Source organism: Hylobates moloch, unplaced genomic scaffold (genome assembly GCF_009828535.3).
Source record: "Hylobates moloch isolate HMO894 unplaced genomic scaffold, HMol_V3 SCAFFOLD_1, whole genome shotgun sequence".
NCBI lineage: Eukaryota > Metazoa > Chordata > Mammalia > Primates > Hylobatidae > Hylobates > Hylobates moloch.
The window spans coordinates 183,125,427-183,151,993 of record NW_026652276.1 but is presented as its reverse complement, the minus strand read 5'-3'; the positions used below and the strand labels follow the sequence as shown (position 1 = coordinate 183,151,993).

The window sequence follows — 26,567 nt, the reverse complement described above, 5'->3', positions numbered from 1 at the left end:
TGTCAAATGTTGGTATTCTTTGCAATTGCATATATTTAATAGGACAACACCAAGTTTTACTGTGACTGCTCGGGCAGCTCTTAGATGTCAGGTGCTGTTTTTCTCATTCGTTTTTTGAGACAGGGTCTCGCTCTGTCACCCCGGCTGGAGTGCAGTGGCACACTCACAGCTCACTGCAGCTTCAACCCCCTGGGCTCAAGTGATCCTCATACTTCAGCCTCCCTAGTAGCTGGGACTACAGGTGTGTGCCACTACACCCGGCTAATTTTTGTATTTTTTGTAGAGACAAGGTTTCACTATGTTACCCAGGCTGGCCTTGAACTGCTGGGTTCAAGTGAGCCACTCACCTTGGCCTCCCAAAGTGCTGGGATGAGCACGGTGAGCCACCACGCCTGGCCCTGCTTTTCTCTTTCTTATAGGTAAGCAAAGGATGGCAGTTCATGGAAACCTTCTTTATGAGACAGCCGATGGGTCCTTTGCCCCCAATTATTCTTTTCTTCCTTCAGACAGACTGGAATGTGGTTGTGATGGCTGGAGTAGCCCAGTTGAAACAAGAGGTGACCTTGGGAATGGAAGCTACAAGAGTCCGGGGCCACCTCAGCTCTAGACTAAGCCATTGTTATTTTGTTTTTGTTTTTTTTTTTCACTCACAGCTGAAGCTATTCCCGACTGATACAGGGATCTAGTGGTAAGTTCTTTTTTCAGTGGGTTTAAGGTTGGTTTCGTATCTTCAAGCTGGACAGATTGTCAGATAAATGACTTAAGTGTCAGAACTAATTACCTTTGTACAAATGGAAGGACATCATAAATCTGTATCATTGTAAGTTAAAATACTATGACTTGATGATGACTATTTGCTGAGATACTGTGACTTTTCTAATATATAATGATAATAACAGTAATGCCGCTTACATTCTCCACGGCTGTTGAGATTAACACTTTTGGCCATAGTACATTGATTTAGGTTTTAAAACATGACATTAAAAAGACTAAAATAATTAATTTAATTAATAATTTTAAACATGAGGAAAAACAAACTAGTTAAATTTACTCAATTTGGTCAAAAGGTCTGTTCTAAATCTGCTATATCCCTTGATAGTTTTCTGTTACCCAAAGAGATTTTCAAGCTGTCTTTTTATTTTTTTAATTACAGACATACATAGTTGTTTTATAGTCTGTGGATCTGTTTCTAATATCTGCTGTTTCCTTTGAATCTTGCTTACAGGGCCAGACTTCCTTACATACCTCATTATCTTTATACATTGCTCATTGTACTTGAAAATTTGTTTTATTTTTACTCGGCGGGGGAGTTAGGCTCCATTCTACAAAACAGAATGAAAAGGCCAAGACAGGCAAATTACCTAAGGTCAGAAGTTTGAGACTAGCCTGGCCAACATGCTGAAACCCCGTCTCTACTAAAAATACAAAACTTAGCCAGGCATGGTGGCAGGTGCCTGTAATCCCAGCTACTCAGGAGGCTGAGGCAGGAGAATCGCTTGAACCCAGAAGTCAGAGGTTGCAGTGAGCTGAGACCACGCCATTGCATTCCAGCCTGGGCGACAAGAGCAAGACTCCACCTCAAACAAAAAAACAAAAAATCAACTCCACCCGGGCACAGTGGTTCATGCCTGTAATCCCAGCACTTTGGGAGGCTGAGGCAGGCGGATCACGAGGTCAGAAGATCAAGACCATCCTGGCTAACACGGTGAAACCCCATCTCTACTAAAAATACAAAAAATTAGCTGGGCGTGGTGGCGGGCGCGTGTAGTCCCAGCTACTCGGGAGGCTGAGGCAGGAGAATGGCGTGAACCCGGGAGGCGGAGCTTGCAGTGAGCCGAGATCGAGCCACTGCCCTCCAGCCTGGGCAACAGAGCGAGACTCCATCAGAAAACAAAACAAAACAAAAACCAGAATGAAAGCTCCCTGAAAAAATTATTTTAAGTAATAATTTGAGGCCAAGGATAAAGGTATCTTCCTCCAGAGAGGATTTCTGTTTATCTCTGGTGTTGCCTAAGGCTACTACCAATTGGAGACCATCTTAATTCAGGTTGAAGGCCTGAAATTCCACAAAATTATCCATTTAATGTAAACCTAACTGGTATACTGAGCAGTGGTTTATCTCTGGTTTACCTTACCCGGGAAGTGTATTTTTTTGAATCTCAACTTACTATGTGAGTCTAAATTGCCTATTGAACTGCCTGCTCTGTATGCCAGGCACTTTGATTTCTCTGTCCCTGGTCCCACAAGGCTATCAAAATGATAGTTCAAATTTACTAGAGATCAGCACATGCCTTTAGCAAATGGCTTCTGTCCTCACCAACTTCTCTGAGTTCCAGTTTTCCCAGCTCTTCAATGCTTTTAAACTACTTCTTTATATTTTTTCTAGCATTTCTAATTACTTTTAGTAGGAAGATTGGTTCAGATAACTTGGCCTACCATTATCAATCAAAATATTTACTTTATAATACTAAAATTCATTTTTTGCTTATTTATTTTTTCTAAATTTCCTGCAAGTACATGTATTACTTTTTGAATAAGAAAATAATCAAGTTCTTATACAAGCTATAATGCTAGCACGGCATGGTGGGGCATGCTTATAGTCCTACCTATTGGGGAGAATGGTTTGAGCCAGGAGGTTGAGACTGCAGTGAGGCCATGATCATGCCACTTCATTCCAGCCTGGGCCACACAGTGAGACCCTGTATTTAAAAAAAAAAAAAAAAAAAAGAGCAAAAACACTGTAAATACTCTAAGTCCATTTATTAACAAATGCCATTTTGACCCCATTGATGGAAAAAATATTACTTCCTTACTATTGGTACTATTTGTCATACTATGTGTATAAGTATATACTCATCATTAGAACTATTTGACAGAGTAAACAGACAACCTACAAAATGGGAGAAAATATTTACAAACTATGCATCCGACAAAGGCCTAATATCCAGAATCTACAAGGAACTTAAATCAACAAGCAAAAACCAAACAACCCCGGCCGGGCGCAGTGGCTCACACCTGTAATCCCAGCACTTTGGGAGGCTGAGGCGGGCGGATCACGAGGTCAGGAGATCGAGACCATCCTGGCTAACATGGTGAAACCCCGTCTCTACTAAAAATACAAAAAATTAGCCAGGCGTGGTGGTGGGCACCTGTAGTCCCAGCTACACGGGAGGCTGAGGCAGGAGAATGGTGTGAACCTGGGAGGCGGAGCTTGCAATGAGCCGAGATTGCACCACTGCACTCCAGCCTGGGCAACAGAGCGAGACTCCGTCTCAAAACAAAAACAAAAAAAAACTCCATTAAAAAATGGTCAAAGGACATGAACAGAGACTTCTTTTGAGTATCACTAGTCAATAGAGAAATGCAAATCAAAATCAAAACCAGGGTGAGATACCATCTCGCACCAGTCAAAATGGCTATTTTTAAAAAGTGAAAAAATAACATGTTGGTGAGGCTGTTAAGAAAAGAGAATGCTTATACACTGCTGGTGGGAATGTAAATTAGTTCTGCCACTGTGGAAAGTAGTTTGGAGATTTCTCAAATAACTTAAAACAGAACTACCATTCAAACCAGCAATCTCATTACTGGATATATACCCAAAAGAATATAAATTATTCTACCGTAAAGACACATTCCCTATCTCAAAAAAAAAAAAAAGACACATGCACTCACATATACTTTGCAGCAATTTTCACAATAGCAAAGACATGGAATCAACCTAGATGTCCATCAACAGTGGACTGGATTAAAAAAATATGGTACATATACACTGAGAAATACTACAGAGCCATAAAAAAGAATGAAATCATGTTCTTTGCAGCATGGGTGCAACTGGAGGCCATTGTCCTAAGCGAATTAATGCAGGAACAGAAAACCAAACCCCAAATGTTCTCATTTGTAAGTGGGAGCTAAACAATGAGTACACATGGACACAAAGAGGGGAAAAACAAGACACTGGGTTTTACTTGAGGGTGAAGGATGGGAGGAGGGTGAGAAGTGAAAAACTATCAGGTACTATGCTCAACACGTGGGTGATGAAATCATTTGTACCCTAAACCCCAGCGACACACAATTTACCCATGTAACAAACCTGCGTGTGTACCCCCCGCACCTGAAAGAAAAGTTTGAAGAAAAAAATTTACTCTTACATTGTAAGTCTTGAAATATTTCCTTTACTTATTTTTATTGCTTTCTGTGCTTGTATTTTAGAGGTCAAGCTTCTTTCATTATATTGTAAATGCCAACTTTTTGTGAAATTTTTTTCTTGTCTCTAATGAATTCATAGATATGAAAAAAAGAACTATTGTTTGACATCACATAGTAGCTTATGTTATTATCTTTTTCATGAATGTGCCTTATTTCCTCTATTAAGTATTAAACACCTAAAGGAAATCATGTCTTATACATCTTTGCATTCTCCGTAGTATCCCACTCAATATTGGTGGGTTAATTGTGTTTCCAAAGTTTTGTGAAACTTTGTGACAATTATTTCAAGCATAAAACCAGTTTAGCAAGCATTGTGAAAAATAGAACACACTAATATGTATGGAATAACAGGAAGACATTGCCATGCTACGGTTTTCCTTCCCATACGTACTCTACATTTTGAGTGTGCTAGACACTTTACAGATTGCAGAGCTGATTTTCGTGAAGTTAAGATTATTCGGTGCCTGAGTATCCAATTTGAAGACTACCTATGTCTTTTAGACATTATATTTCCCATTAAGACCTCCAGTGAATGTCAGCTGGGAAAATGAGAGGAAACTCAAGTCAGCTGATGGAAGCTTCCTATTAATAGCTCTGTAGAAAAGTATGGTAGGGAGCTTGAAATTATTATTGAAGATGAAAATGAGGAAATACCCGTAGATCGATTAGCTGTACCTGAGACGTGTTTATTTAAACATGTACATTCCAACGATAGTGTTTTTATTCAGAGAGACCGTTGATAAAAGAGAACCTAGATGAGACAATAAAGTAATTTTTATATCCAGTGACCATACACTCCTGATTTTTCGGAACAGTTCCCATTTTAAATATTATGTCTGTTATTAATGCCCAACATGTCCTACCATGTATCCTGATTTATGACATAAATATGTCACAATATTTATAGGAACATTTAAGACACTTTTGAAAAGTCTCCTGGTGAACTTCATCTAGGTACTTCCAATAGACATTAAGCGGGCTTTAGCAATTGCTCCACAAGCCTTCCTAAGAAATTTTACAACTTCATATAAACATACAGAATAAAACCTCTTGTGCTATCCATTTGGGGTTAATGGAACCACCGTTCATTCAGTGGGAAACTGTGAATCATGAGTCCTCCCTCTCAGGCTCTTCACCCAGTAAGTCGCTTGTTATAGATTGAATGTTTGTATCCCCCTCAAAATTCATATGCTGAAGCTCCAACCCCCATTGTGATGGTATTAGGAGGTGGGGCCTTTGGCAAGTAATTAGGTTTAGATGAAGTCATGAGGGTGGAGGCCCCATGATAGGATTAGTGCCCTTATAAGAAGAGGAAGGGAAACCAGAGCTCCTTCTCTCTCTTTAAGGATACAGTAAGAAGGTGGCCATCTACAAGCCAGGAAGAAAGCCCTCACCAAGAATTGAATCTGCTTGTACCTTGATCTTGGACTTTCCAGCTTCCAGAATAATGAGAAATAAATGTCTGACTTTTAGCCACCCAGGCTATGGCATTTTGTTAGAGCAGCCCGAGCTAAGACATTTCTATATCTTGTACCATCCCTTCCCAATTGGCCTCACCATTTATCCTCCACAGTAAGCCAGAATGGTCTCTGGAAGAGCAAATACATTTGTGTTATCTCCGCCTTAAGATAATCTTCCATGACTCCCCATTGCTGCAGCAGGGGGAGTAAGCTCAAATGTCTGCAGGGATAGCTAGGTAACCTAAATATGGAGTGGTGAGCCTGAGGAGACAGAAGACTAGAGAATGTATGTCTTTTTAAAGACATTCGAATTCAAGAAAAAAAAACCTACACCAAACAAAGAATATTTGTGGGCAAGATTCCTCCTGTGGGGTGAGAGTTTTAATTATTTTAACTTGTTAGCATGGTAGAACATTATCTGGCTCCTGTAAACATACATCATCCTCTCCAATTATTCTCAGGTGTGTGCTCCTCGCTGAAATTGCCAAGCATTTTTGCCCATGCCTCTTCCTCTGTCCAGAATGTCCTACTGGTGAATTTCTACTCATTCTTGAAGGCTTATTACCTCTGAGAAGTTTTCCTTGATATACCTAAGCTGAAATTAGTATTTTTCTTCTGCATTCCAGAACGCATATTCATATGCTGTTTAGATATACAACTTATCTCACTGCTGTGATTAGCTTTTATGTCTGTTTCATCCAAACACCACACAGATAGCTCATGGTGAGTGTTGAATTCATCTTGGTGTCCCCAGCATTTTACATAGTACCTACGCACAGGCACTTGGAAAACATGCTGGATAGACAGATGGCCTGCTTAACTAAATGAAATGATTGATCCAAACGGTATTTTAGAAGAAGTGCAGTTTTCCACATTTCAAGTGTACAGAGTAGGCCCATCCGCCTACAAAGTGTTACCAAGTGGAAGCCACTGTCAGAAATGTATTAATGACAGACAAGTCTTAGGTATGATTGGCATACTCATTTATGTGAAGAAATGAAGCCAAAGGAAAGCACCCTTAGACCAACCTTCTTCCCTCCCCAACCACATGGAAAGAACTTGCATGCTAATGGTCAAAAGTTGGAGCCGGGAAGTCAGAGATTCCTGGTAGAATTTCAGCGTTACCATCTAGAAACAGTGAAACTTCAGGCAAGTTACTTAATCTCTCTAAATCTGATCATCTTGTTTGCAAAATAAGCTTGATAATAGTACTTAATGAGAGAAAATATGTAAAGCATTTGTTATAGTATCTGGCACACAGTAAGCACTTAACACATATTGATAATTCTGGTAGGATGGTATTTTGAGATATTCACATTTTTTCTCCCTTCATTTTCCCCTTTCTTTCTACATCTCACAAAATTCAAAGAGCTATCCGTTTGTTCACTGTCTCGGGGAGGCATTACAACATTGTAGAAAGAAGACAAGCTTGTAAGTTTTCTGCCTTTTATTTATTTCCGAAAGTCCTGGAGAGGTTGAGAAGATTCAAGTACAAAGTATCATGGCCAAAAATGAGGAGAATTTCCCCAAGACAAAAACAAAATATCTGCAGGCTGAAGATGAAGAACAGGAGGTCTACAAATAGGTCTGTATTTCTAGGAAAAGAGGAAACTTAGGCTTTGCTTCCTGAGCAGAGACTGGTGGAAAGGTGCAAGCCCAGTGAAGCAATAACTACATGGTATGTTGGGGCAAACAGGGACAGAGGCAACCTCACAAGAACTTCCATACTCAAGTGCCTCATGAAACAGCAGGATTTCTGTGCTTCTGGGGTATCATGTAAGCAAAAGACAACGTTTAGACCTAAAAGAGCCATGCTTTATTAGTTACATATTCTGTATAACAAATTACCACTTGAATACTTAGTTAAAACAACAAACATTATCTAACATAGTTTCTGTGGGTAGGGAATTCAGGAGCTTCTTAGCTAGGTTGTTGTGGCTCAGAGTCTCTCATGAGGTTGTAGTCAAAATATCAGCCCTGGCTGCAGTCATATGAAGGCTTGACTGGGGCTAGAGAACCCACTTCTAAGATGGCTCATTCACATAGCCGGCAAGTTGGTGCTGGCTGTTGGTAGGAGGCTTCAGTTTCTCACCATGTGGATCTCTCCATAGGAATGCTTGAGTATCCTCATGAACAGTAGCTGGCTTCACCCAGAGAAAGACATCCAAGAGAACAAGTCAGACATCAGCATGTCTTTTCGGATCTAGTGTCACAAGCCACATACCATCACTTCCCTGAATTTTATCACAAAGATCAACCTTGGTATGACATGGGAGGAGACAATACAAGGGTGTGAATATCAGGAGGTGAGAATCACTGGGGGCTATCTTGGAAGGCACCACACATGACAAATGGGGTGGCAATTGTCTCAGTTGTACTGCTTAATTAGCTGAACAAGATGCCATAACAATACCTGACAACTTGGCCATGTATAAGGGACCAGAACCTAGAATAACTGGGGGAGGAGAGAAGGCGTAAAGGATTGCTCCTTTTTTTGTCAGTCTGGTGCGATTATAGGCACAAAACAGAATTTAAATAATTAGAGAAAGTAATATATTATTTATTGCACATTTTAGTTTATGAATAATAGTAGCAATTATCATTATTATTATAAATGAAGGAGTAACTGTATTTTTGCATCATTTTTCCCAAGTGGTTCAGGGTGACTCCAGTTCCACTAGGTCAGTAATTCTCAATCTTGCAAATATCATAGAATCAACTGGGAATAGCTTCTGATTTAATTGATTTGGAGCAGAGCCATGGAGCTTCCGATTTAACTGATTTGGAGCCGGGCCTGGGCATCAGTATTTTTTTAAGCCCCGTAGGTGATTCTAATATGTAACCAAGATTGAGACCCAATGCTTTATGCAAATTAAAGACCTTCTTGCTACTTCAAATATCTATGATTCTATCAGGAGCTCGCCATATAGGAAGCTGGCTAATTCTCCCTATTAACTGCCTGGGATTGTTTTCTTCATCAACACTGGAAACACTTGTCAGTAACGTTCTACTTGAGAGAGCACAGCAAAGGCTAAAGTTTGCTAAAAACAAACAAAACAGAACCAAGGGGATCTCAGTTGGCATTGTATTCTCCAACATAATGCAACTCTGCCTCTTGTCCCTATCATCTTCAGCAACTAGTCAACATTTAAACCTTGCGCATCAACTATAATCTCATAATCTCTCTCCCTTTCTCTCACACACACGCACACCTCCATGCTTCCTCCTCTTTTATTGTATTCTTATTTGACTTCTTTAAGGTATCTGACATTTAAAATATATTTATCTCCCTGGACTTACAAGACCTATCTCTAGTTCTTTCCCTACTTCTTTGATAACTTCTTATTGTCTTTTGCTAGCTTCTCTTTCTCTACCTGCCTCTTAAATGATAGTGTTCTCTAAGATTCTGTTCCTTGTTCTCTTTTGATCCCATTCTATATTGTTTTCCGTGGGCAAAACTCACTCCCAGCAGTTCCATCTACTATCTATTTACTGACAACTCCAAGATCTTTATTTTCCAGTCTATACTTTTCTTGTGTTCCAGACCTGCATTTGTAGCTTCCTGTTAATTAAGCTACCTCAAACCCTGAATGCTCCTTCAGGTTCTCCACACCACCTCTCGACTTGCTTCTCCTCCTTTAATTCATATCTTATTGAATAGCACAATACTTCTTATTTTTTAACGTGATGGTTTTATTTGCTTGTTTTTTTCCCCCAGCTTTATAGAGATATAATTGACAAAAATTGTATATGTTCAAAGTGTACAATGTGATGTTTTGATATATGTATATACTGTGAAATAATTTCCACAATCAAGCTAATTAACATATCCATATAAGCATATGGAGAGATCTACTCTCTTAGCAGGCACCACGCTTCTAATCCTTTAAGGTAGAAACCAGGAATCACCCCAGAACAGAGGTGCAGCCTGCTTATTTACTAAACTTGTTTTTATTTGGTCCAGGAAGTACTTTTAAAAACTTTGGGCCAACATTTAAGATTTGGGAGATTTCACATAAGAATACAAACTTAGGCTTCTCTTTAAAAAACAGAAGATGATGAGGCAACACTACACCCTACCTCATGGAACAACTGGCTAGAGATGAGTAGCAGATGAATTCCTGGTTCATGTAGTCTTCATAGTGACCATAAAGGATGCTGAAGCTCCTTTCATTCATTTATATACACTTGCCTGGCTCTTGAATATATCTGAGATTGTGACTTCTCTCCTTACTCATACCTCTCACCATACCTCCCTCTACAATTGATTAGGAAGCCCTACAGATTCTAGCACTTCTCTAATCTGTCTTCCTCCTCTTCATCTTGATTGCTACACTCTTAGTTCAGGATCTTGACTTTGCTTATATGGAGTATGTAACAGTCTACTTCTAGCTCCATCATTAATCCATTGCTGATAAACCAGTAAAATGAAGTGATGTTATTATCATGCCTAAAGGCCTTCACTGGTTCTCTACTACCTACAAGATAAAGTTCAAATTCCTCTAGTACATGGTACCAGGCCATCCATGCCCTGACCCCTGCCCACCACTCCAGCCTTATCTCACTTCACTCCCACAGTAGGTAGTCTATGCTTTACCTCTGCCAAACAATTCTGCTAACCAGGTGGATTATTTCAAATCTCTGAATCATGTTGCTCTTTATGCCTTAAAAAAATCTTAATGCTACCTACCACCCACTTGGCCCACACAACCACATTCTTAACTTCAGAGATTTGGTTCAAGTGTTACTTTCTGTTTAAAGACTTTTCTACCTCATTCCCAATCTCATAGGTAAAAAGATCTTTACACTCCCACCTCCATTCCCCCCGACCCCTGTCCCCTCTAAGACTGCTATCCTGGTGACTATAACATATTATTGTATCTACTTGTTACTTGTTTGTATTCCTTTCTATTAGAAGGCAAATTCCTTAAAAGTAGTGGCTATCCCTTATATATCCTTATATTTCTAGATCCATGTTTAGTGCATATAGCTGCTTAATAAATATTGCCTGAAGGAATTAAGGATTACTTCAAATGATTACTTGCAAGTCACTTGTTGTCTAAAATAGGTTGTTCATCTTTCTGTAATCATGTTTATACTATATCACGGATCTGCTTTTACTCAGGTATTATACAAGTGTAAACATTTTAGCTCAGTTCGAGCAAATTAACTCAATTTTTGAAACAGTAGGAGTTCAAATCAATGACATATATTTGTGTTAACAATGTTTCACCAGTTTTATTCTTAAGAAAGATATCATATATTGCCCCTAATACCTGGGGGCAATATGATTGATAAATAATTTTATAATTTAGGCTATTATACCATATGTAGGAGACATATCAGTGTGACTTATGGGTATGGCTTATAAGTAACACTAGGTTAGAGCTGTCAATTCTCTTAATGAAGAAAAGAATACAACAGAACTTGGCCGGGCACAATGGCTCACACCTGTAATTCCAGCACTTTGGGAGGCTGAGGGGGGCAGATCGCCTGAGTTCAGGAGTTTGAGACCAGCCTGGCCAACATGCTGAAACCCCGTCTCTACTAAAAATACAAAAATTAGCAGGGCATGGTGGCAGGTGCCTGTAATTCCAGCTACTCAGGAGGCTGAAGCAGGAGAATCGCTAACCCGGGAGGCAGAGGTTGCAGTGAGCTGAGATCGCGCCATTACACCCCAGCCTGGGTGACAGAGCGAGACTTCTTCTCAAAAAAAAAAATATATATATAATATATGTATATATATATATAGAGAGAGAGAGAGAGAACCTAATATGTGCTGGCACTGTTTTAAACTCTAGGGATGCTGCTGCCTTTCTAAACAGGCTGAAGGGATGAGGGAAGCCAGTACAATATACCAGGCTGGAAAACATGAAAGGGAGCCCAGGGCTGATTATGTAGCATGTCAAAACAAATGTCATTTTGCTGAGGAATTGGACATTTTTTTTTTTCACCAGTACCAACCCATAGGTGACGGCCCTGCTCATGAAGTTTAAATTTTAGTGTGTCTGTAGGGGTGAGGTAAAGGGCAGGTCAGCAGGCAACCAAAAAATAAGTAGTTGTCCAGGGATCAGTGAGTCCCCTAAGAAAAATAAGACAGGGAAGAGATATGAGGAGTACTGGAGGACAGAGGCACAATTTTAAATTGGGTGATAAGGTAAAACCTCACTGAGCAGGTGGCATTTAAGCAAAGAGCCGAAGGAGGGGAGGAAATGAGCATGTGTATACCTGATGGAAGAGCATTCCACAGAGAAAACAAACAGCAAATGCAGACAGAGGTCCAGGGGTGGGCATATGCTGGAGCTTGCGTGGAAAAGCAGGGAAGCCAGTGGTTAGTGGGCAGAGCAAGGGAGTGGAGAGCAGAACAGCAAACAGTAGATTCAATTACAGAGGAAATCTAGGGAAAGAAAGGGGCTGGGTCAGAATATGTAGGGTAGTGTTTCTCTAGGCTAACAGACCCAGTGCCCCTTTTATATAATAAATATTTTATACTTTTCCCTTCATATGCTGAAATTAAATTTACGGACATTATAACTATGTACAAAACTAACTTCAAAATAACTAATATAATGCTAAACCTGTAATATAAATGAGAAATGCATGAAAGCAATTTATAATAATATATATTTTAATATGTAAATGGGCAGACATGAACACCATAAAAGATATAATGAAATAGGTGTTTACACCTTTATGTAGAATCACATAAATGTGGTAGCTACAAATGCAGACTGATAGAGGAATGTTGACTTCTTGTCTCAAATGCCATGAATAGTGAAGCTGATGCTGTCTCTGACATGTTTTTCCAGAATAGCAAACCTCTGATAAAATTCTGAAAAAAATACCATTTTCCCTCAACTTACATCACAGTTACATTTCTGGAAAATCAAGTGTACATTAAAACTATGCTAAAAATATTTTGTGTTTATATATATACGGAATTAGTTTCTAGGCTCAGATATTTATAAACAGGTTTTTCACCTTCAAGGATATCCAAAGGGCTATTCAAAAGCCACGCAGAAGACACATGAGAGAACTTTTTGTGGTGATGGGAATGTTTTATGCCTTGATTATTGTGGTGGTTACACAGATATATAAATGCGTCAAACATCAAATTGTACACTTAAAATGGGTACATTTTACTGTATATAAACCATACCTCAAAAATGGATTATTTTTTTTTTTTTGAGACAGAGTTTCGCTCTTGTTGCCCAGGCTGGAATGCAATGGCACGATCTCGGCTCACTGCAACCTCCACCTCCTGGGTTCAAGCGATTCTCCTGCCTCAGCCTGCCTGAGTAGCTGGGACTACAGGCACGTGCCACCATGCCCATTTAATTTTTTTTGTATTTTTAGTAGAGACGAGGTTTCACCACGTTGGCCAGGCTTGTCTTGAACTCTTGACCTCAGGTGATCCGCCCGCCTTGGCCTCCCAAAGTGCTGGGATTACAGTGTGAGCCACCATGCCTGGCCAAAAATGGATTTTTAAAAAATTCATACAGGAGGATGAGGGACAATTCTTTATAGTGAGGGAGTATGTATAATGGTCTAGCAGCCCAGACCCCCACATACTCAATGCTACCACTTAATTATGGTACAACCAAAAATACTCCCACAAATTTCCAAAACATACCTTAGCAATACCACTTCTACTGAGAATATTGCACGCCATCTCTTAGTGAGATGGGAAGCCAACTGGAGGGTTCTGAGCAGAGAAGTGAGGTGACCTGACATGTTTTAAAAGGACTGCTTTAACTTTTTAAGGCAGAGGCAGGAAAGGGCTGATGCAGAGAGACCAATCAGAAGGCTATCATGAAAGGCAGGTGAGAGATGATATTGGCTTGGACAAAGGCAGTTGCAGCGGTCATCATGAGACATATCAGAAAAGAACTTCAGAAGTTTCGAGTCCCAAAAGATGTGTTGGAAACAGAAAGAGTTCAAAAAATGTTTATTAGATTACAAGAAGTAAATAGCAGTAATTTTCAAGATTCTCAACAATCCTCACATAACACTACTTCATTATTCAATGAAATTAAAAAACACTTTGGGATTCTAGCTGTGTCATTTTACATCCAAATATAATGAAACATTATTTTCTGGCAAAATGAGATTGAGCAAAAATGTCCTTTTGAAAAATGTTACCATAGGCCGGGTGTGGTGGCTCATGCCTGTAATCCCAACACTTTGGGAGGCCAAGGTGGGTGGATCACCTGAGGTCAGGAGTTTGAGACCAGCCTGGCCAACATGGTGACACCCCGTCTCTACTGAAAATACAAAAATTAGCTGGGCATGTTGGTGAGCACCTGTAATCCCAGCTACTTGGGAGGCTGAGGCAGAAGAATCACTTTAACCCTGGAGGTGGAGGTTGCAGTGAGCCGAGATCACACCACTGCACTCCAGCCTGGGTGACAATAGTGAAACTCCATCTCAAAAAAAAAAAAAAAAAAAAAGTTACCATAGAAAAGTATACTTCCCACACTAAAATTTAAACTTAATAAGCAGGGTTGGAACATAGGAAGGTTCTGGTGAAATATTTTATCTTGGGTATTTCTGTGATAATTTAGCTCTTACAATACCTTGAGTTCAGTGTAATGAATATCAGTTCATCATTTGAGTTTTTCAAAGTGTAGAAGTTCAGAAAATTATGCTGGATTTGTTTTAAGACTAGAGCCTATTACACTGAATTTTTTTAAGCTCTGAGATGGCAGATAATTTCTTCCAATTTGTCCTGTTCTCTTAAAATTGGAGGATAGTTAATTGAGGGTTTCAGTTAGTTAACCTCAGGTAAACTAAAGTTCTATGTTTAGTGCTTCAAATCTTTCCTTTAAAAATGTCAAAAGTATTTATGTATGTATGAAATGATTTCTGAGGTTTGCTTTAAAATAATCCAGTGGGGAGACAGTGGAAGGGATTTAGATGAAACCAGATTGACGCTGTATCGATAATTATCAAAGGGTGTTCATTTTGCGATTCTCTTTACTTTTACACATTTGATATTTTCCATAACAAAAAGTTTTGTTTTGTTGCTGTTGTCGTTGTTGTTGTTTTGAGACAGGGTCTCACTCTGTTGCCCAGGCTGGAGTGCAGTGGCATGATCAAGGCTCACCGCAGACTCAACCTCCCCAGGCTCAGGCAATCTTCCTACCTCAGCCTCCCAAGTAGCTGGACTATGGGCGCATGCCACCAAGCCCAGCTAATTTTTTGTACAGATAGGGATTCACCATGTTGCCCAGGCTGGTCTCGAACTCCTAGACTCAAGCAATCCGCATGCCTCAGCCTCCCAAAGTGCTGAAATTACAGGCGTGAGCCACCATGCCCGGCCTTCACATTCTTTAAAAGTTTTTCTTTTCTTCTTTTTTTTAATAGTTAGTGTATTTTACTTTAGCTATTTTGTTCACTGAAAATATATGTAGAAATTGTGGCCAGGCACAGTGGCTCACACTTGTAATCCCAGCACTTTGGGAGGCCGAGGCAGTTGGATTGCTTGAGTCTAGGAGTTCAAGGCCAGACTGGGCAACATGATGAAACCCTGTATCTACAAAAATACACAAAAAATTAGCTGGGCTTGGTGGCATGTGCCTATAGTCTCAAATACTTGGGAGGCTGAGGCTGGAGGATTGCCTGAGCTTGGGAGGTTGGGGCTGAGGTGAGCCAAGATCGCATTACTGTACTCCAGCCTGGGTGGCAGAGTATGACCCTGTCTCAAAAAAAAAAAAAAAAAATTAAATGCAAGGTCTGAGATTTAGTATTTTTTGAGTAACTACTATGTACCAGACTTTTACTATGAACTTGGGAGAGATTTATTAGCTACAAGGATAGATCTCTACATTAAGGAGCTCACAACCTAGATATATAAAGAAACCATTATAAGGCAATGTAAGGGCTAAAATATTGTGTTAAATGTATAAAGTGTTACAGGAGGAAAGAAAGAGAGAAATAGGCAAAGGGCTGAGTAGACATTCCTCCAAAGATATACAAATAGCCAAGAAGCACATCAAAAGACGCTCAACATCATTAATCATGAGGAAAATGCATATCAAAACCATAATGAGGTACCACTTCGCACCCAGTAGGATGGCCAAAATTTTTTAAAAGGAAAATAACAAGTGTTGGCAAGGATGAGAATAAATTAGAACCCTTGTGGCCGGGCGCGGTGGCTCACGCTTGTAATCCCAGCACTTTGGGAGGCCAAGGCAGGCGGATCATGATGTCAGGAGATCGAGACCACGGTGAAACCCCATCTCTACTAAAAATACAAAAAAAAAAAAAATTAGCCGGGCGTGGTGGCAGGCGCCTGTAGTCCCAGCTACTCAGAGAGGCTGAGGCAGGAGAATGGCGTGAACCCGGGAGGCAGAGCTTGCAGTGAGCCGAGATTGCGCCACTGCACTCCAGCCTGGGTGACAGAATGAGACTCCGTCTCAAAAAAAAAAAAAAAAAAAAAAAAAGAACCCTTGTGAGAATGTAAAATGCAGCTTCTGTAGAAAACAGTTTCATTCTCTACAGAAAACCATGATCATAGGAACACTATTCACAACTCCTCAAAAGTGAACACTGCCCAAAAATCCATCAATGGATGAAAGAATAAACAAAATGGAGTATATCATTATAATGCAATATTATTCAGCTTTAAAAAGGCAGAAAATCCTTTCATACGCTACAACATGGATGAACCTTCAAGACATTACACTAAATGAAATTAGCCAGTCACAAAAAGACAAATAAATGTGAGCCCACATATATGAGGTATCTAAAATAGTTATATTCATAGAAACAAAGTAGAATGGTAGTTACTGGGAGCTAGGACAGGGAAATGAAGGAACATTGTTTAATGAGTATACATGTTCAGTTTTGCAAGATGAAAAGGTTCTGGAGATCTGTTGCACAACAATGCAAATATATTTAACACTAATGAACACTTAAAAATGGTTAAGATAGTAAATTTTGTTACATGATTTACCAGAATTTTTTTAAAGGCAAGATACTACTCAACATAAGGTTATACATGCACTGGAACAATAAAAATTCTAAATACAAGATAATGGTTATTTCTGGGGAGAGAAAGGAAGGACTCTATAGGCATCTCAACTCTATCCATACTGTTTTCTTACTGAAAACCTGAGGCAAATATGAAAATATTAAGATTTGAAACAAAACATTATGCAAGTGAAAGAAGCCAGACACAAGAGGTCACATACTATTATATATGATACCATTTATATGAAATATACAGAATAGGTAAATCCACATAGACAGAATGCAGATTGGTGATTGCCAGGATGTTAAGGGGAGGAAGGAGTGGGGAGTAACTGTTCAATGGGAATAGGGCTTTCTTTTGGGGACATGAAAATGTCTTAGAACTAGATAGATGTGGTAGTTGCACAATATTGTGAATGTACTAAATGCCACTGAATTACTAACTTTAAAATGGTTAATTACATATTATATAAATTTCACTTCAATTAAAATAAACTAAGGAAAGGGAGAATTTCAAGAAGGAATGGTATTCACTGAAAAGGGTCAAATGCTGCACAACGGTTAAGAAGGATGTACACTAAGAGGTCATGAGATTTGGCAAGTAGGAAGTCCTTTAGGAGAAATGTGCCAGTAGTCAGACTGTTGTGGGTTGCATGAGATGGGCAGTAGTTTGTGGGAGTCTTGAGCATTTTGTGGGATAAGGAGAGTCACTGAAGGGGAAAAGACTGACAATAAAGGAGAGGAGATATTTGTACAGCAAGTGTAGGAAGAGACATAAAAGGGTAGAGAGGGTCAACAGAATCCTAATAGTGGAGAGAAACGAGTAAGTTATAGGGGTCAATTTGTGATTTCCCAATTTCACTTGGAAAGGAGAAACTGAGTTAAAACTTGATAACTCCATTTTTCTAAGAATGGAGAAGCAGGGTGTAGGGCTTGAAGAGAGTGATAAAGCCATGGGAGCTGACCAAAAATGGATAAAAGGGCTGTCTGAGCAGCTTTGACGGCTTTAGTGGAAATCGTAAATATCTCCCTCGCACACACCAACCCACAATTAAAAAGTTCAACTGTTAAAGGTATTGCATGATTAATAGCATGTCTCACAAATTGCTCATTAAAAATAAAACCACTGCCTAGACTCATCTGTATGACACATGATACTGGATTTGTAAAATATTCTGAATATACTTAAAAATAGTATTCATGTAACATATAACAGAAAGATCACTCAGTGAGAACTATAGAAAGAGAGCAAATTGGAATCTACTGAAGAAATATTAAATACCAAACATTCAGCTAGAAAAAGAAATGAAATATCTCTAGGAGACAACTTACTACTGACGAAAGATATAAATAAATATTTCACCAGAATTTTGAAATAATGGAACTATTTAAAAATTGACAAGGAAAGGGCAGTTAATGATTGCCTTGACAAATTACATAGCTAATTTCTTTGAAAAAAAAAAAAAAAAGGGATATGCCCTAAAGTTTAAAATAAACTATTTTAAAAGTATACTTTTAAAAAGCAACTGGTAGAGCATATTAAATGGAAATTAGAAATAATTTTAAAACCATAAAATGCTTGCTAATTGAAAACTAAGACTAATCGTAACTAGCTATTAGCAGTAAATACCTTTTAACAAATTTTCAACTACTGAGCCAGGTGCAGTGGCTCATGCCTATAATCTCAGCACTTTGGGAGGCCAAGGCAGGCAGATTGCTTGAGCTTAGGAGTTTGAAGCCAGCCTGGGCAACGTGGCGAAACTCTCTACAAAAAATACAAAAATTAGCTGGGTGTGGTGGCGTGTGCCTGTGGTCTTGGCTACTTGGGAGGCTGAGGTGGGTGGATCACTTGAGTCCCTGAGGTCAAGGCTGCAGTGAGCCATGACTGTGCCACTGCATTCCAACCTGGGTGACAGAGTAAGAGACCCTGTCTTAAAACAAAAACCAAAGTTTCAACTACTGAATGAACTTGAATATGACTAAAAAATTGGCGGGCGCCTGTAGTCCCTGCTACTTGGGAGGCTGAGGCAGGAGAATGGCGTGAACCCGGGAGGTGGAGCTTGCAGTGAGCCGAGATCGTGTCACTGCACTCCAGCCTGGGTGACAGAGCAAGACTCCATCCCAAAAAAATAAATACATAAAATAAATGTGATATTCACTGACAAGGTAAGGTAACCATCAAATGATGACATATAATATGCACATTAGGTGCCTTCTAGAATTCTATGGGCAAGAAGACTTTTGCATAATATTATAGTGATTCTTGGAAATGAAATTTCCCTCTATAGATTTTAGTTTAGACTTGTATAGCTGCTAATGACACCAATTATTTGTTTGACTATAGGCTAAATAACAGAGTTGAAAGAAATCTCTGCTTTCTAGTTGTCAACACAGAAACATGAAGTGCAAGATTTTCACAGAATAGTGAATATGATAAAAATATAAAATCATACTGGAACTTTAAATACAATTTTTTAACTGCAGTACGATATATCTAACATAAAATTTATCATTTTAACCATTTTTAAGTGTATAGCTCAGTAACATTAAGTACATTCACATTGTTGTGCAACCATCACCACTAACCATTTTTTTATCATCTCAAACTATATATCTTATTTATTTATATTGTGGTGAGATTTGCCATCTTAACCATTTTTAAGTGTATGGTTTACTAGTATTAAGTATACCTGTATTCATTCACATTGTTGTGAAACAGGTCTCCAGAACGTTTTTATCTTGCAAATCTGAAAATCTATGCCCATTAAACTCCCCTTTTCCCTTCTGTCCCCAACCCCTGGTAACCACCATTCTATTTTGTTTCTATGAATTTATCTACTTTAGATACCTCAGATAAGTGGAAGCACATTTTTTTTTTTTATCTAAAATATTAGCGGTCACTGAAGAAAAGGGATTTTTTGCTTGTTTTGTTGTGCTGATAGTTTGGCCTGACCTCAATCAATAAAGTGAATGAATTTTATATGGCACAATTATATTTCATAAGCCTTGTTAATGATCCATTCCTGAATACAGAAACCAAATGTCATCATGTTGAAAAACCAGTAATTAGATGGTCAGGTAGTATTTAACTTTGAAGTTATTTATAAAATTTTTATTTTTCTTTGAATGTTAAATGAAACAGCACAAGAAGTATGAGATAGAAAGGTTAGAGAACAGGGTGGATTTAATGACTGTATTCTCTTGCAGTTAGCATTAATTATTACTGTATGTAGCCTTTGTTGTGTAACACCCTTTTCATTGAGTGGAGAATTACCTGGGTTTTAGTTCTAGTTCTGCCATCTATGTGATCTTGGGCAAATAATTTAATTTCTCTAAAGTTATGCATTATTATCCTTACTAGTATTCTAACGCATAAAGAATATAGGGTCGGGTGCGGTGGCTCATGCCTGTAATCCCAACACTTTGGGAGGTTGAGGCGGGTGGATCACCTAAGGTCAAGAGTTAGAGACCAGCCTGGCCAACATGCTGAAACCCCGTCTCTACCAAAAAAAAAAAAAAGAAAAAAAAAAATTAGCCAGGCATGGCAGTGCACACCTGCAATCCCAGCTACTCGGGAGGCTGAGGCAGGAGAATCACTTGAACCCTGGTGGTGGAGGCTGCAGTGAGCCAAGATTATACTACTGCACTCCAGCCTAGGGACAAAGAGAGATTCCTTCTCAAAAAAAAAATATATATATATATATATATAATAATACCTGATCTACCTACTTAAGGGTAGAGTTATAAGGATAAACAGGATGTGATATATGAAAAAGCTCTGAAATATTAAGCTTTGAAATATACATAAAATATTAGAGAGATTTCATCCCTTCCAAACTTCTCTCCATTTTTATGTGCCTTTCTTCTGAAAATTTTATGTTACTGTAGGAAACTAAAAAGTTATGCTCTCTTACTGCCAGTTTCCTATTTATTAGATGACACATTTCAACAAAAAACTCAGATTAAAAAATGGTCAACATTTGCTGTGACTATGGCTAGGAAGAAGGAATAAAAAGGACACCAGGATAAACAAGAATTTCCCTAGCTTCTCATTCACTGTCTCATAACCTCCCACCCAAAAGTCCATCTTAAATATAGTTTCAGAGTATGGAGAGGACTGAGGAATGTAGAATGAAATGACAAGTTAATATTAGAAGTGCCATTGTAGGAGACTCTCAGGAATGGTTTTAACCTTCAGCTGCAGTTTCACTTAAATCACACCAGGTATAGAATCATTGTGACTCAGTGGTTTATGCAACAGTCTGGAAACTCAGGACCTGTAAGCTTTGGCCATGTGTCTGACATTTGTTTTCCACAAGTGAGCTAATCATGTTCACTCACTGTGCTTCATTTAGCTTTTATCTATTAATGAAGAAAATGATATGAAATTACTTCCCAGGGTTGTAAAAAAAAAAAAAAAAAGAACAGAACTCACAAAGAGCTATATAAAATGCTGTGAAAGCCATAACAAAGGTAGCTTTTATGAGTATAGATGTGAAAACACCCCAAAAGTTAAAATTTCCACACATTTAAAGCATTAATTTCACCCGAGCAAAGGGGAAAAAAGGTAATATGAACATGAAACAAGTAGATCATCCTGAAACCTCTTTTGGATTATTAGTTTTAAATTCCTTCCCACTCAGACCTTCACAAAAGTAGTAAGAAGAGAGATGTTTTTTTAAAATGAAATTTAGCTTTCTTCTCATTCCTCCTGTATTTACCCGGAATGAGGTAGCTAGTGAGTAGGAAAAGGGCCTAAAGAGATGAGGAAGGAGGTAAAAAACCACAAGACCCAGAAATCATTAACTGTCTTTAACCAGTTCTTACTTTGTGTTTTGTTTTTCTTTTTTTTGAGACAGAGTCTTGCTTTGTTGCCTAGGGTGGAATACAGTGGCATCAAAGCTCACTGCAGCCTCAACCTCAGCCTCCAAGGTTCAAGCAATCCTCCCACCTCAGCCTCCTAAGTAGCTGGGACTACAGGTATGCATCACCACACCTGGGTAATTAAAAAAATTTTTTTGTAGAGATTGGGTCTCACTGTGTTGCCCAGGCTGTTCTCAAACTCCTGGGCTCAAGCAATTCTCCTGTCTTAGCCTCCCACAGTGCTGGGATTGCAGGTGTGAGCCATTGCGCCTGGCCTATTTTGTGTTTTCTATGAGTAAGTAAGTAGTATACCACTGCTGAAACATTATCTTATTAAGCCAGAACCAGGTGGCTTTCCTAAAAGAGGAAACGGATGCTTAGACAGGTTAAGCGACTTACCCTGAACAAGAAATGGAACAGGTTTTTGAACCTTCATTTCTCTGACTGCAGAGCCCATGCTCTTTATTACTGCCCTATTCTGTTTCAAGAAAAGCAAAATTTACTTATGGAATAAATGTCAACTGAACCTCTCCTGAAAGTTTATCGGAAGTCAGGTTACTCTGGAGACTCTCCCCATCTCCCCCATGGCCATGTGGGTTATGTTGTGACACACCCACATATTGCTGCATGTCTGCTTAATGTTCTTTTCTTTCCTTTAAATTTTTTTTCTAATTTTATAGATACGGGGTTTCGCCATGTTGGCCAGGCTGGTCTCGGATTCCTGGCCTCAAGTGATGCGCTCACCTTGGCCTCCTGAAATGCTGGCCTTACAGGCGTGAGCCACTGAGTGCATCCTAATGTTCTTTTCTTAATCAGATTCTTTATACTTTCTACTCTCTCTCAAGGCTTCAAATCGCTAATTCTAACCCATAGCATACATTCAGCTTCTGCCCTTGCTGCATAATGACTTACTCTTTCTAGGTTTCCAAATTCGGATTCCTAAGAGTGAGAAATGATTGGCCCAGACCATCTTCTTATACCAGGACATAGGTTGCTGGCCAGTCTGTATGGGCTGATTAACTTCTCAAGTGCCCAAACACGTTGCTGTGACGGAGGATAGGCAGAGCAGTAAATTTCCCTGAGACTATAGTATATGTAGGTGAGCTTTCTAAAGCTGGACCTACCATGTACCATTTTAAAAAATCTCCCAAACAAGATCTGCCTCCTTCCACCCAGCTTTTTTTTCTGAGACAGGGTCTTGCTCTGTTGCCCAAGCTAGAGTGCAGTGGTACAATCATGGCTCACTGCAGCTTGGAACTCCGGGGCTTAAGCAATCCTCCTGCCTCAGCCTCCTGAGTAGCTGGGACTGCAGGCATATCCCACCACACCTGGCTAATTATTTTATTTCGTAGTGACAGGGTCTCGCTATGTTGCCCAGTATGGTCTTGAACTCCCAGGCTCAAGTAATCCTCCAGCCTTGGCCTTTTGAAAGTGCTGGGATTACAGGTGTGAGCCACTGCACTCGGCCTCCTGTTCCTTTGATTTGCCTGATTCTATTAAAGATATTGCCATTCTTCCCACAACCTGGGTTGAAACTCTAAAAGAATTTTAAAATTCAATAGATTTAATTTTGTTGGAAAAGTAATGTATGCACATGGTAAAATATTCATAATAAATGAATATACAGGTTGGAAATTGTCTCCTTTCTACCAAAGATTCTCAAGATCCTCCTAGAGGCAACCATAGCTAACAGTTTTTAAAGTATTCTTCAGAAAAATTATATGTATGTTCAATTTAAATTATTCTCATTTAAATATTGTATAACTGGAAGAATACTATAAACACAATGTGTGCCTTGCTTTTCTCATTTACAATAAGCATATCTTCGGTCCTAGTCCATGTTAGCATACGTAGATTTTTCCTTCTTTTCTTTAATGGCTTCATAGAACTTCATTGCATATATGTAATTTTGTTCTTTAACCAGCGCCTTTTTTTTTTTTTTTTTTGAAACAAGGTTTCCTTCTGTCACCCAGACTGGAATGTAGTGGTGTGATCATGGGTCATTGCAGCCTTGACCTCCTGGGCTCAAGTGATCCTCCCACCCCAACCTCCCAAGCAGCTGGGACCACAGGCACATGCCACCATGCCTGGCTAATTTTTTTCATTTTCGTAGAGATGAGGTCTCGCTATGTTGCCCAGGCTGGTCTTAAACTACTGGGCTCAAGTGATCCTCCTGCCTCAACCTCCCAAAGTGTTGGGTTTACAGGTGCGTTGGGACTTCAGCCTTCTTTCCTGTTCTGTAAATCAGTCACCCCCCAGTTCTATGAGTTCTTTAAAGTCTCTCTCACCTCCATCTGTGTCTTTGTATTTGCATTTGTTACTTTTTTTTTTTTTTCTGAGATAGTCTCTAGGTCTGATGCCCAGGAGTGCAGTGGGACGATCTCCGCTTACTGTGACCTCCGCCTCCCAGGTTCAAGTGATTCTCCTGTCTCGGCCTCCCGACTAGCTGGGATTACAGGCACCCATCACCACGCCTGGGTAATTTTTGTATTTTTAGTAGAGACAGGGTTTCACCATGTTTGCCAGGCTGGTCTTGAACTCCTGACCGCAAGTGATCTGCCCGCCTCGGCCTCCCAAAGTGTTGGGATTACAGGCGTGAGCCAGGGCACCCAGCCTGCACTTCTTACTTTTTATTTTTTTTGAGACAGAGTCTTGCTCTGTCACTCAGGCTGGAGCGCAGTGGCGTGATCTCAGCTCACTGCAAGCTCTGCCGCCTAGGTTCACACCATTCTCCTGCCTCACCTCCAGAGCAGCTGGGACTACAGGCTCCAGCCACCACGCCCGGCTAATTTTTCGTATTTTTTCTTTTTTTAAGTAGAGATGGGGTTTCACCGTGTTAGCCAGGATGGTCTCGATTTCCTGACCTCGTGATCTGCCCCCCTTGGCCTCCCAAAGTGCTGGGATTACAGGCGTGAGCCACCGCGCCCGGCCACTTCTTACTTTTATTTTTGTTGCTTCATGCATTGGCTCCTACTATCTCTCATTGCCTTCTCTCTCATTCACAATTTACCAGAAAACTACCAGATTACTATTTTCCTCATTTCCATAATTTTGCTTCTATCCTCAGAAACCTCTTGTGGCTCCCATGCCTACAGCATCAACATTCTCCAGAGCCTAATGTACTTTGGAGCTTTCACATCTATACAAATGTTCTACTTCAAACTTCTGCTTTGCTGTCTTCATGCTTATCACTTCTTTTGCCTGGGCGTTCTACTTCCTGTTCAAACCTAATTTAACTTACCCTTCAAGGTCTACCTCTGTGACCACCTCATGCTGACAGCCCGGTCCACAATTCTCTCTCCTCGGAACTGTTAAATCACTCATTATCTGTATCACTCTTTCACATTTATTAACTTAGAGTAACTAAGAGTTTATTGTTTTTCCTGTCTCCTGAACTAAGATATTCATTCCTTAGGAGTAGGAGCCATCTCTATAACATTTTTGTATCTGACACACACAGCATAAACCCTCATATGTTGGTATGTTAAAAAGCCATATGTAGATTGAAACAAGACCTAAATGTATTAAAAAGAAGAAAAAGCCACTTTGAGAGGCTGAGGTGGGTGGATCACGAGGTCAAGAGATCAAGACCATCCTGGCTAACATGGTGAAACCCCGTCTCTACTAAAAATACAAAAAAAGTAGTCAGGCATGGTGGCGGGTGCCTGTAGTCCCAGCTACTCGGGAGGCTGAGGCAGGAGAATGGCATGGAATCCGGGAGGCGGAGCTTGCAGTGAGCCGAGATCAGGCGGAGCTTGCAGTGAGCCGAGATCACGCCACTGCACTCCAGCCTGGGCCACAGAGTGAGACTTTGTCTCAAAAAAAAAAAAGAAAAGAAGAAGAAGAAGAGGAGGAGGAAGAGGAGGAGGAGGCGGAGGAGGGGGCGGAGGAGGAAGAGGAGGAGGAAGAAGAAGAACAAAGAAGAAGAGGAGGAAGAGGAGGAAGCAGCAGCAGCAGCAGCTGCTGCTAGCAAGGTACCAAGGAAAGCACTGCTAAGCCTTTCCAAAAAACTGAAATCCTGGCCGGGCTTGGTGGCTCACGCCTGTAATCCCAGCACTTTGAGAGGCTGCGGCGGGTTAATCATTTGAGGTCAGGGGTTCCAGACTAGCCTGGCCAACGTTGTGAAACCCCATCTCTACTAAAAATTCAAAAAAATTAGCCGGGCATGGTGGCAGGCACCTGTAATCCCAGCTACTGGGAGGCTGAGGCAGGAGAATCACTTGAACCCAGGAGGCGCAAGTTGCAGTGAGCTGAGATCGCGCCACTGCACTCCAGCCTGGGCGACTAAGCAAGACTCCATCTCAAGAAAGAAAAAAAAAAGAATTGAAATCCTTGGAGATAGTTTACATAAATTTTCCCAAACCTAGCAGTAGATGCCAAAGGTAGCCGCTGAGAACTCAAGAAACTCTCAACTGTTACAAGAAAGAGAGACAAGCTTGCCAATAAGAGGAAACATTTTAAAAAAGACTAAAAACACCAGCCAAAATGGGACTCAATACCTTAAACAAGTAACACTTCTTACCCAAGACTATACCAAACCGTACTAGACTGTTACACAACTTGTTCAGCATATCATCTTTACCGATCATTGTCTGGTTGGTACATTCTTTTGAACCATCAAAAGCAGAGGCACTTCTGATCATCCTTCCATTTCTCTGCCTACAGTCGAATTTCTCTCCCATTTCTGAAGGAAAAGGGCCATCTACAGTGAGCATGATCAAGCCCTGATTCTGGCATTTCCACACATCCTGTGAAACTGAGTCTCAGTATCTGGTTAAAGTAAAATACTGCGGGCCCTTTTTTCAAATAAAGTTTACCTTAGAAATTAAACTATTCCTCTAAGTGAATTTTTGAAATACAGAGCAAAACTGTATCTCTTTGCATGCACACACGTATATAAATGCATAGGAAAAAATTTGGAAGGGCATAACTTGAAATATTTTTTCTTTTTCTTTCTTTGTTTTTTGTTTTTTTTTTAGAGATGGAGTTTCACTCTTGTTGCCCAGGCTGGAGTGCAATGGCATGATCTCGCTCAATGCAACCCTCCGCCTCCTGGGTTCAAGC

General features: G+C 39.9%; 1 long non-coding RNA gene across 6 annotated transcripts in view; it reads right to left on the bottom strand.

The window, feature by feature from the left end:
- LOC131380795 (uncharacterized) overlaps nt 1-26,567 on the bottom strand; it is a 55,804-nt gene that overhangs the window by 27,524 nt on the left and 1,713 nt on the right. For all 6 annotated transcript variants that reach the window (XR_009209008.1, XR_009209006.1, XR_009209000.1 and 3 more), the window contains exon 2: nt 2,607-2,699. This is a non-coding gene — a long non-coding RNA (uncharacterized LOC131380795). The remainder of the gene's footprint in view (nt 1-2,606; nt 2,700-26,567) is intronic.